A 12,388-nucleotide genomic window follows, 5' to 3' on the forward strand; every position below is an offset into this window, starting at 1 on the left:
AAACTTTTCATGGGGCTACATCAGAAATATTTATATTTTGTGAGTTGTTTTAAAATTTTATTGTAAGCAAATGAAGATACATTATTTTTAACTGTTCCCTGTTCAACTGAATATTCCAAATCACAGAATTTATACTTTTTTTATTTTTATTTTCTGGGAGAAAATAGTAATGATGCAATTGCAGATCATCAGTCAGGTGATTTAGAAGTTTTATATCTCATGAAATGGTGCAAAGCACATATAAGAGTCAGACAGCAGCACTGAGTCAGTTTGTGGGAAGATGAACTCCCCAGTGGACAGACACCCTACAGCTTTCCCTGCTTGCTGTGACACAGATAATGGCATGATGTGTTTCCCAGCTGAGGTCTGAGAGATGAAGTTGAGTAAGGCTCTAGATGCTTTTAGTTAAAAGATTCTAACAAGCTCCCTCTATCCACACATGCTGGAGCAGCAGGAGCTGTTTCGGGTTTTGGGGTGTACTTACCATTTCCCATTACCTTTGGAGAAGAAGAGATCAAACTGATTCTTTAGAATCTGGTTTTTACCCATAAAATTGCATGATTTTCTCCTCTCCTCTCCTCTCCTCTCCTCTCCTCTCCTCTCCTCTCCTCTCCTCTCCTCTCCTCTCCTCTCCTCTCCTCTCCTCTCCTCTCCTCTCCTCTCCTCTCCTCTCCTCTCCTCTCCTCTCCTCTCCTCTCCTCTCCTCTCCTCTCCTCTCCTCTCCTCTCCTCTCCTCTCCTCTCTTTTCTCCACACATAGTTTCTGTCCCCGGTTATCTATTTCTTTATAAGTAGCTCCTCTTCACTGAAGGCAGTTTCCCAGCTTTCTTGCAGCTACGTTTGCCTTCAGACCTGTGTGTAAAATCCCACCAGCTCACAGTCAGACTGAAGAGTCAGCTAATAACCCAGGCAACCCTCCCCCAATTTTTTAAATTCAGCACTGCATTTTCTTGTCTTCAATCACACAGTATTAGCCTATATTCATTAATCATCCTTGCTAATGCACAAGAAACCCTCATTTTGGTTAATACTGTGTTCTGGGGGAGAGATGGTTCTTTGTATTTTTTGGTCCTTTGAGAATTAGGTTTTGCTGTTCTCAAAGTATTAACACTGCATGGAGCCACGTGGTCCTGGAGTCATTGTTCCGCTGGTACTAATGGGATTACCTTCACAAGCAAGAAAATGGTGTGCAGGACTGAGTCATAGACTCACCAAGGTTGGAAAAGGCCTCCAAGATGATCCAGTCCAACTGTCCACCTACCAGCACTATTTCCTCATTCAAACACGTCCCTCAGTACAACATCTAAATGCTTCTGGAACACCTCCAGGGATGGTGACTCAACCGCCTCCGTGGGCAGTCAAGCACAGTAGTGTTCAACAGTAACACGTAATGTGGTTTACCAAAAGACTTACCTGTTACAGAATTTTAAGCCAGCTGTAAGGAGTAATAAAACGCAAACTTCAACAGCCGGTCTGTTGAACAAACAAAATCTTAATCTATACTGAAGGCATGTAATGCCAAATTAACGAGGAAAACACCTACATTGTTAGAAAGAATTAAATGTCTGAGATATGACATCACTAACTTTCTGCATCTCTTTGCCTGCCTCGTCTCCCTGCTGGGAAAATTAAAAGGGAAAAACACTATTCCTATTGCAAAGGAAATACAACAAAAATCTTCTGAAAATGAACTTTTGTCAAAATCTCCACTCAGGACGCTTGATTTTTGAACCAGTAAAGTTTCTCAATATTGCTTACCACAGGATCCATAGCAAAGATGGATTTTTGAATTGGAATTATTTTTGAATATGTGTTATGAGAAGAAAAGTGAGAATATTAAGCATACGAGTAGAATAACCGTAAGTGGAGGCAGACCTTTACCAAGAGCTTAGTTGCATTAGCCATTGGCTGTAATGGTCAGAGACTTGAAGACAATGGTTGGTACTTCCACTGGTCTGCTGCAAGTGGGAACCCAGTGTATGTTCTGATTTCTGTGCAGACCAGCACTATTAGGAGGATGGCAGCAAGAGAGAACTTCCTAGCAGAGTGGTGTATGTGAAGGCCAAGTTTGGCAAGATAAATGAAAGACTGTAGAAGACAATGAAGTCCCAGAAAGAGAAAAGATGTGACTATTGAGACCTAAATAGATAGGCTGAAAATGGAAACGGTGCAAATATCACAAGTACTATCACAGAGAACAGCCAAGGTTTTATCCAATCCTGGAAGGTATAAACATATTTCAGTTTTCAAACCAGCTTTATCAAGGCACATATAGTGTCTTTAATGTTGTCTATGATGTACAGAGAAATAACCATTAGACCACCAATTAATTTAGACTCAGAAGGCTAAATGTAGATTAAATGAAGCATTTTTTTCCTTCCCTTAGAGACACATTATTGTCAAAGTGCCATTAAATAGAAAACCTTTTTTTTTTTTTTTTTTTTTTTTTCATGGCATTAAAAAAGTCACCAGAGAACTGGAGAGTATACCCCATTCATACGTGTGCCCAGAAATTTGCATTTGGAAGTATCAGGGGAGTGGAGCATTGGGAATGCACAAATTCACTCATGTGACTGGTGGGCTGGTCCTTACACACAGCCTCTTGCAAACTGATGTCCTATCAGTCGGCAAAGAAATCTGGCAAATCATAGAAGCATAGAATCAGCCATAGAATCATAGAATGCCTTGGGTTGGACCTCAAAGATCATCTAGTTCCAAGCCCCTGCTAACCACTAGCTCAGGCACTACGTCAGGCTGCCCAAAGCCCCATCCAACCTGACTTTGACATCTCAGGGATGGGGCATTAATCATTGACATTTCATCACAAATACAGTAGTTCCATACACTTTGATAAATGTATTTAGTGTTGCCTACTTACTTCATGCTTTCTAACAGATCTGTGTAGTTCTTCTAGTACAGTTTGTCAAAGGAATTGAGTCTGGGGTCCATATGAAGAGATGGGGGCTACTTAGCACACACAAACTGCAGGGAAAAACCCACTTAACCAAGGTCCAGTTAGGAGCAAGCTCAGTGCCTGCTAACTCCCACAGCTTCCTGCAAGCTATCTGCTGACTGTTAGGGTGGATGGAATGCAGAAATTAGGGCTCTGACAGCTCTCCTGTTGTGTGTGGGCTCTCTCACCATGCTATATCTTTACTTAAATCTGAGGGCCAGGCTACAAGCATCAGTACTGGGCTGTGGTGGAATCCTTGGGAGCACTGCTGCTCCTGCCCTCATTGCAAGGCTCCTTGATCACAGCCTGGATTTTTCATGGGCAGAATGTTATATTTAGTGTTTCTATGCTTTCGTATTTCTTCATGCTGTGCAAATGGTTTATGCTTCCAGAGAACATTTGATAAATTGTGTCAAAAAAAACTCAGAAGCGGTTTAAACACACTGTAACCTGGCTCTGCTTATACACTGGGCTCACTATATGCATGATCTTGGAAGTCATCACTGCTTTTTTGGAGGTCATTTCCTCCACTGCTGTGTGCATCAGTACGGGTTAATTTGGTGTACGAGAACCAGCTGCCTCATCTATATTTCTCTCCTTCACCCTAACCATCCCATTGGACTCTGCTGTTGCATGCTCATTGAAAGTGACCTTGGTTTAAGTACTAGTGATCAGCTGCATACTGTTAGATTTACTAAGTAATTCGTGCTTTCTTTATCTGTGCCTCTTTTCTTCATTTCTTCTTTTGATGAAATTAAGCAGATATTTTAAATAGATATTTCTGTAGCTTACTCTTTCAGCAATTTCCATTTTATTGCATTTACGGCCCTAGCTCAAACTTCCCAGCACTGCTGACACATTCCAAAGTTCTCTTTCATCCTTTCATCTCTCTTACATTTCCTACGATGAGAAAATTTAAAAGGCTTTTATACACACGTGTGGCAGTAGAAAATAAAAGTCTGTTGTAATGTTCAAAGTTCAGACATTAAACAGCTCGCCGAACTGCCCACTCAGGGCAGGACAGACGCTGCAACAGCTGCTGAGCTCAACTCATATACTTTGTTAGATGTTTCCTTCCTTTTAATGAAAGAAACTTCTCACTCTACATGAGATCCTGCATTCATTTTAACTATTGTTAGCATTGGCATGATGAGGAATGTACTTCCTTATTCCTCTTCTCTTCTATTTTCTACTAACTCTTAATTATGATAATTTTGTGTCCTACTTGCATATGGAAGAACTCAAGTAAAGTGCTCAAATGAAACCAGGATCTGTCCCTGCATTAATACTGCTGCAGAGACTGAACTGCAGCCAGAATGCTTGTTTCTAAGAGGGAGATGTGCTGTCTCCAGGCAAAGAGTCAATGAAATGGTTCATCCATTTAAAAGATCAAAGAAACCGAATTAAAACCTGAATAATAGTAATAATAGTAATAGTAATAGCAGTAGTAATAATAATAATGAGGCAAAATGCTCCAGTTAGCAAAATAAAATCAATGCAAAAGTGTTAAAGACAAATATTGTACAGAAACTATCTTTAAAATGAAGTTCCTGTATATGATGCTACCAGTTTGCAGATTAGAGATAACTAATGGGAACAATTTGGCAGGTTATGACACTGCAAAATTAATTATTGAAAGCTGACTTTTCTAAATCACCAGCTTTCTGCAAAGGCCTGCAAAAGGACTTTAAATTCATCCTGAGCTGAAGTGATTTTATTTTTGCCTTTGCAACTTGTTCTCTGTGCTTATGACAAGGCTCAGCATTTTTAAGTACAGTGATTTGGAACTGTTTGATGTTCCAAAGCTATTGCCTTGCTCCAATGTGTTGATCAGGACCTTGTAATTAAAAGTAACCTCAACAATGAACCTAGGGTTCCACGGCTCCTTGGTATGCTGGATGGTTAGTTGCTGTGTAAGAACTTTTTTGTGTTTCTGATGGAACAGCTTAGCTATCCAGGAGGAAAGCAGACTTGGTGGATAAATATCTTGCTACTACATGCTTGTGTAACACACTAGAGAAATGACTGATGTGGAACATGGTAATTTTGGTGCCCTGACTTCTAAGAGAGGAATGAGGGATTTAGGGGAACTGACAGCATTCATCAGCAGGGCTCTGACTCTCTGGCTTGCAAAAAGGTGGAGTGAATTAAATACATTTGTTAAAACATGGATGACAGCATAAAATACGAATAGTATGTAAAGAACCTAGGGGAAAAAAAAATATCCAGAACAGCATACACTTAAGGAATGAATTATTTGTTTATGATTTATATACTGCTTTCATTGAGACCAGGAATCCCCTCTTAATGTTAGAAGAAACAATAGTAACCATTGTTTAAATGTTTGGACAATAGACCACAAACCTAGCTAGCATATCTACCTCTCCCCTTTCTCACCCCCCCCCCCCCCAGAAAGTCATCCTTCCTGTTTCTTGCATCACCTCCCTTCCAACATGTCTGTGTGCAGGGCTGGAGGCACCCAGCACTCCACTCCCTTGGGCAGGATGAGGCTTTCAAACAGATACAGCATTGCCCAGGCAGGAGATTAAAATCAAACTAAAGGGAATGCATTTCACCTCCTGTACAAGTTAGTTATGGGAAATCAGTGAAATGTGGGGATGTGGAAGCCAAAGAATTAGTGAAAATAGAAAGGAAGCAAGAAAATTCGTGAGAGATTGTCCAAACAGAACTGAAAAACAGTGTGTTCTGGATGCAGCTGGTGATTTAGGAGGACCCAACCTTTAGATTGCCACGACAAAGCAAAATAGAGGACAAACATTTCTGTGTTTGTCATGTTTCATGTTCTTCCTTAAGCCTCTTGGAGACAGGATGGTTGGGGAGGTGACATTTTGGAATTTAGTCCAGTTCTAACAACTTTCTCTTGACAAGGAGATTCAGAAATCTGGCTAGAAGTCTTGAATTGGATCTTTCACTATTTGTTTCCAGTGTATCTTATTTTAAATATTGACATCCATTTGGTACCTTTTCAAATATTTTATCCGAAAAGTTTTTTTTTTTCCAAATATTTTATTAGCTGCACTCTAGCTTCAGACTTGCTCACCACTGACAGTACTGAAAAGATAATGCCCTTGATGAAGATTTAATATTGTCTTCCTTACGAAATGAGCTTTCATTATTGAAGAATATTATAAACAACTTTTGTGATTCCGAATGTAATCTTTTGCAGAACAGCATGACAAAGAAAAAGGAGAGAGAAGGTGGCTGGAATATTTCCATCTGACTGCAAGGACTTTCAGGGCAAAGGATACCAGTGTCTTTTTTGTATTGATGCTAGCAGTAATAAAGCACTATCCCTTCAGAATCCTACAAAGAATATTCTGGTGTTGAAGATTCAATTAATTCATCAGTTTACCTTAGCAGCAGCAAGGTACTCAGCTCTTTGGCTGAGGAATTAATCTTCTCAAAGGCTTTAAAATGTTTTTAAAAATAAAACCAGATCACTTAGAACACCTTTTCAGGTGATGGTCATTAATCAGATCTCTTCTGCATTCAGTGTCCAGGCCTAATTGCCTTGCATGACCCCGTGATAAGTTGATCTTATGAATGAGGCTATGCCTGGATTATTTGCAATTGCTAGCCTAAATATTCTTACAAGGCCTACTTTGTATTGCACGAAGCTGTTTAGATTGAGATGTCTTTATGTAGCTGATACAGCAACAAGCAGTCTTGCCTCTTTTTATTTTCTTTTTCAATTTAGTGGATGAAAAAACAGTAGCCAACAATATATTCTTGCAGCCAGGAAGGTCTACAGCATCCTGGGCTGCAGCAGAGCAAGGGAGGGGATTGTCCCTCTGTGCTCTTGTGAGGACCCACCTGGAGTACTGAGTCCAGCACAAGAAAGACATGGAGATATTGGTGCAGGTCCAGAAAGGGCCACAAGGATATTCAGAGGGCTCCTCTCCCGTGAAGAAAGGTTGAGGGATTTGGACTTGTTGGGCCTGGAGAAGATAAGGCTCTTGGGAGACCTCACTGTGGCCTTCCAGTACCTAAAGGGGGCCTACAAAATAGTGGAGAGGGACTCTATCAGGAAAAGAGGTAATGGTGCTAAACTAAAACGTGAGGTTTAGACTAGATATTAGGATGAAATTCTTCACTAAGAGAGTGGTGATGAGCTGGCACAGGCTGCCCAGAGAAGCTGTGGATGCCCCATCCCTGGAGGGTTCAAGATGGGGAGTTAGCAGCCTGATTTGATGGGAGGTGTTCCTGTCCATGGCAGGGAGTTGGAACTCGATGGAACTGCTCCAACACAAACCATTCTGTGCTTCTATGATTTTATGAATTTCTTTCTGTTGTTTCTCTGTGTTCTGATTTGTCATGAACAGATAGTATGTGAACCCTGGCTCTCATGGGGAACTTCAGCTGTTCCCATATCTGCTAGAGGAATGACACAGCAGGGCACAAGCAGTCCAGGAGTTTTATGGAGTGCACTGAAGCTACTTTGCAGTAGTGATGACTGAGATGCCAGTGAGAAGAAGCACTCTTATGTTGACAAAGAAGAAAAATCTGACTGAGTTCAGCTGGTTGGGACCAGCTTTTGCTGCAGTGACCAATAGTTATGCAGTATGGGATCCTGGGATGAGGGCACAGGATATATAGCAGCGTTGGACATCGTTAGAGCATACAGTGTTCTCTTCATTAAAAAAAAAAAAAAGCAAATGTTAGAACAAGTATAACAGGCTTCACATGCTCTGAAGGTCTGACTAACTCAAGTTTATTAGGTACTTCAAGATTCTGAGATTACAAGTACAATTCAGGTACAAAATATAATGATCTATTGTTCTAAACAGGAACTTTATGAAGATAGTTCAGTTACTGAGTTGCCAAAGTTGGACCAGACTTTTCTGCCAGTCTTGCCAGAAATTGAAGTATCATACACCTCTCTAAACTTTGCTCTGTTTTCTATAACAGAATTTGAGGTGCCAAGCATACACAGTGTTTCCTGTGTGGGAATAACAAAATCTTTTCCATTTTCCACATTTGTTTCTCAGTTGTTTATTATTTTATTTTTTCCTATTTATTCTGAATCCTGAGCCTCTTCTTCATATTTGTGAGCAGCCTGGAGATGTAGTACTATCTGCATTTCAGTTTCTCTTAAAATTTCAAACTTCAGAGTAATAATATGTGATATTTTCTCCACTTTTTCTCACCCAGAACCATAATCAATATCAACAGTCATACAGCAACACCACAGATGAGAACCTTGGTGACTGGTGTGAGATTATGAAAATTATTTAGACTTTGCCTTTATCGAAATCAGTATTAAAATTTGATAGAAGCAGAGGAAATTGCCTCTTTAACTTCTGGACCTTGTATCTGGTTCAGGAGGCTTAAAATGGTAAAAGACCAACACTGAATGAGAAGAGTATCACAATGACGAGTTTGCTTTCCACTGTTCACTGAAAACTTTGAGCATAAGACAAACATGGAGTTATAGTTCTGCTGTTAGACTCTAGTGGTTAATTTTCTTGGTACTTAGATTCCAGTAGAGCTTTCAGCTAAAATGAACATTACTAATAATTAGAGATTCAACAATATCTGAATTTCAAATTATTGCATGAGATATGTATGAAATCTCATACTTCATTATAAATTATTAATAACGTTTTGAAATGCTCTTGGGATATGTAAATATGTTACGAGTAAATTTGTTGGCATTTCTACTTTTAAGAAGTAAATATAATGTTGCTATTAAACATTCTCTTTGCGATTATTCACAGAATAACCCATTTCTCTTTGAATTAGTGTTCTCTTGCATTTAGGATTACCGTTGTTCTCCACATTATCCTATCAGAAAAAAAGTACGCAGTGAAGTTGGAAGTTGCAGAATCACATATCAGATCTTCTGTTATATATTACTTTGTGTGGAAAGGAAGGAATATATAAGAGGGAGCTGTACGTTTCCTACTGACTGGAAAGCACAAAGCCAGGGGCATTTTGCATTTGTTAATGTGATGCCAGGCACAGATGCTGGCATCAGTTTGGGTGGCTGAGTAAAGTGGTTGCTCCCTCTGGACGCCAGGAAGCAAAAACAGGGAACCACGTTCTGTCTTTCTGGCAGGTTTTCCACCCTGTATTGCTCTGCCATAATAATAACTGCATAGTAACTCAGCTCTGCACCTGCGGTGGATTCTACACAGAGAGTTACTTCCATGTTGTGCTTTGCAGCTCTCAGAGATGTCATTTAACCTTTGATTTCTACCTCTTTTATTTGTTCCAGTAGATGAGCAGGTGTGATTTGGTACTTTGTTCTGCTGCCAACACCTGTGAATACTGGAGCTAGGTAGTAATGTTTTGGGGTTTGTTCTTATTTTTGTGGAGGAGTATTTAGCATGTGCTGCTCTTGGTCTTCCACACTGGCCATGCTGCCAGATGCAACTTGCACCAGTAGGCTCCAGCTGAGAATAACCAACACTGTTTGTGCAATACTTAACTAGAGGTTGCAGCTTTAGGTTAGCGCTTCCTGGACTGCTTAACTTCACTTTCAACAGAACTTCCCCAAACTTTTTGCTTGCATATGGAAAATATATAAATACTGTGTATGAAACTGTGCAGCAAACAGATTTTAATGAAATTCATATGAATATACTTGCTTCTCCCTCATTGCAGTTATTGTCCGTGTATGTTTAACTTGCTGATTTCACACACTGCTGTGCAGCCCTTTTGTTACATATTAACTTGGGACTCGAGCCTGCAAGATGCAGAGAGCTCCTGGCTGTGCCAAGCTTCTCGTGGGGCTGTGGGCACACAGGCATGCATTTGCAGCTCCAGCCCTGAGCCTAGACAAGCTTTCTGGAACAAGATCCATGCTGTGCAACATTTTGTGGAATGGGTTTTCAGATGTTTAGATTAAATCTTATCCAGAACAACAGGTCTCAAGGACAACATAAATATTTAGGTATGTATTGTGGCAATTAATTACGTTTTACAGTTATGGTTTTATTAGTTATTACAGTTAAGTGCAAAACCACTAGATTGAGACTAATATTTAATCTTTTGTGTGTTGGCTTCAGTGTTCCTTGCCCCTCTGCTACAGTGTATGTGGTTTTTAGAATTGCAGGTAATCTGTGTGGCTCATCACACAGTGCTATGTGGGCACTGTGCATTGCAGCACTTCCACAATCCACAGCAGAGCACTTTGTGTGCCACGAGCTCAAGCTGATTGCGCTGGCAGGGAGATACGGGGGAAGCTTCCCTGGCATTAACTCTGCTTTCTCGAGCCTTTCCAGCAAATGCCCACCCAAACGTGGACCAAAGCCAATGACTACTCCCCATATTGGTGTCTTTTCACTGATTGCAACTGCGCTGGGCTACTGCACTTTTACACACTGTTAAGTCAGGCGTTTACCAAAAGGGTATGAAGCCAATGTATTGCTTAGATTTTGGGAAGATGTATCTTAATGAGATCAAGATGTGGTGTAGCCTGAGCAAACAATGTTAATCACTGCTCTCTCTCTGAAGCCTGCTTTGTGAGAAAAGTATGGGATTGGTCTGTGTTATAAAATCTGAAGTATTTGGCACAGAAAATGTACTGTAATTACTGCTTCTATGAAGTTGGTATCACTGTTTGATATGTAAATGAAGACTGCAATTTTCCACTGTTATCAAGGAAAAGCAAGGGATACCTGTAAGTGGCGAGGTTTAATTCAACCTACGAGCAAGGAAACAGACTTCCAAAGCCACAGACCCCACTGTCTCTGTGAAATCACGAACTATCATTAAGCAAGCAAGGAGCTAGGCCAAAGTAACAGTTCTGTTCTAGTGACTGATGGAGGAATCTTACTTTAATGCAAATATCTTTCTGTGTTAAAAAACTGTGTCTTTTCAAAATAAGCCATCACACTATTGGCCTTTGGCCCCACTTGTACAAATCAAACATCAGTTGTGCACAAACTTACCTGTAGATTATCTGATGAGATAGGGATGATTTTAAGCTTGCAACAGCATGGAGCGGTGCGTGCAAAATGTTTGCAAGATTGTAGCTCCTGCTGTGTACATAAACTGAAGTCAGGGTAAGGAATTGGACGGCAGAAGGAACAACTTGGTGACTGCCTGTTTTCTTGGAATAATGGCCTACAGGTCAGCTGTTGTCTTTTTCTGAGGAATAAGCAAAAAAAAAGCAAACATGAAGGAGAAAGAGATTCTAGGAGTTGTTAGTAGTGAGAGAGGTTTCTATGTAACTTTATGCACAATTAGCCAAGCGAGCAATACTGAGAAGTTAAGAGTTGTTTACCCATTAAAACAGAGTGGAGGAATAGTTAGAAGTTTATGTGAGTGGACTGTTAATGACAATGAAGTATTTTCCAAAACTTGAAGTGTAGGCTGAAGGAGCCATGTGATCTCCTACAAGAAAACAGTCACAAGCACTCCATATCCTTCCTGGGAAAACAGCTCCTGTTTAGGGGTAAATGAGGCTGGGGTGGTTGCATGCTAATTCTTCTTCATTAAGACGTGTTAGCAAGTTTAATTCTTTCTATAAAGCCTGGATTTCACTCTCATTTAATAGTAGGCTAAATCTGGAATAATAAATTCTCAAAAGCTTAGAGGTTCCAGTAAAATAAGATTTGTCTATGAGTTGCATGTTGGTTTCCACTGGTTATGTTGTAGCTTTGGTGCTCTAGGCAGTAGGAAAAGCAAGATGGGTGAGAAAAGAGCATGTACTTTACCAGCACATGGGATGATTTAGTAGAAGCTGTGACCTCTTACTGCAAACATTAGGAAATAATTATTTCTCTGGAGATCCTGAACTCCCTCTGTCCCCCTTTCCTTAGACTTCAGCATGATTAAAAACACAGCAGTCAATTTTGAATCATTTCCACTTGATTTTAGTACTTCTTTTAAGGGTTGGGAAATGGAGATGTAGAATGTTGTACACAGCATCTGATGGTAGTTATCTGAGTGTTTCTCAGAGTACAATCTGAATACTGCATGAGAGCTACTTTTCAGCTGAAAAATAGCAGGACTTCTGATAAATGAAGTATCTTCTCTTGGCCTGGGAGGGTACTGTAGTATCGAACCTGGCTTGTTAAAACAGGGTATCTTGGACACATTGGTTAAAAAAATATTCTGGAATACATTTGTGGATCTTCAGGACTTTTAGAGTTAAAGCTTTCATATACATCTTGTCTGTGCTAGGAAAATTCCCCAATGCTGACAGGGGGTGTCACCAGCAGCTCGGCTCAACATATGCTGCGTATGGCAAAGCAGGAAGACCCGCTGCTTTGCAGGCTGTGAGAGCAGGTTTTAAACCAGCAGATTTCAGCATTCTGCTAAAGGCTGGCCTCTACACACTGCCCATCCAATTACCAGTAAGGCTGAATAGCTATTTGAGCACAGATTGCTTTATCACATTCTTTTCTGCATAAAAGAAATTGGATGGCATCTATACTTGCGAGGTATACAGCACTCTCAATATCCC

General features: G+C 40.3%; 1 protein-coding gene across 3 annotated transcripts in view; it reads left to right on the plus strand.

Moving 5' to 3' along the window:
* SPATA13 (spermatogenesis associated 13) overlaps positions 1-12,388 on the plus strand; it is a 147,990-nt gene that overhangs the window by 77,114 nt on the left and 58,488 nt on the right. Inside the window, exon 1 of one of the 3 annotated variants that reach the window (XM_031615886.2) lies at positions 9,670-9,868. The exons of the other annotated variants lie outside the window; for them this stretch is intronic. The gene's annotated coding sequence lies outside the window, so the exon portion shown is untranslated. Of the gene's footprint in view, positions 1-9,669; positions 9,869-12,388 lie in introns of those variants that run through there. 3 annotated transcript variants of the gene reach the window in all.

This window comes from Phasianus colchicus, chromosome 1 (assembly GCF_987193195.1).
Source record: "Phasianus colchicus chromosome 1, bPhaCol1.hap1.1, whole genome shotgun sequence".
Classification (NCBI taxonomy): domain Eukaryota; kingdom Metazoa; phylum Chordata; class Aves; order Galliformes; family Phasianidae; genus Phasianus; species Phasianus colchicus.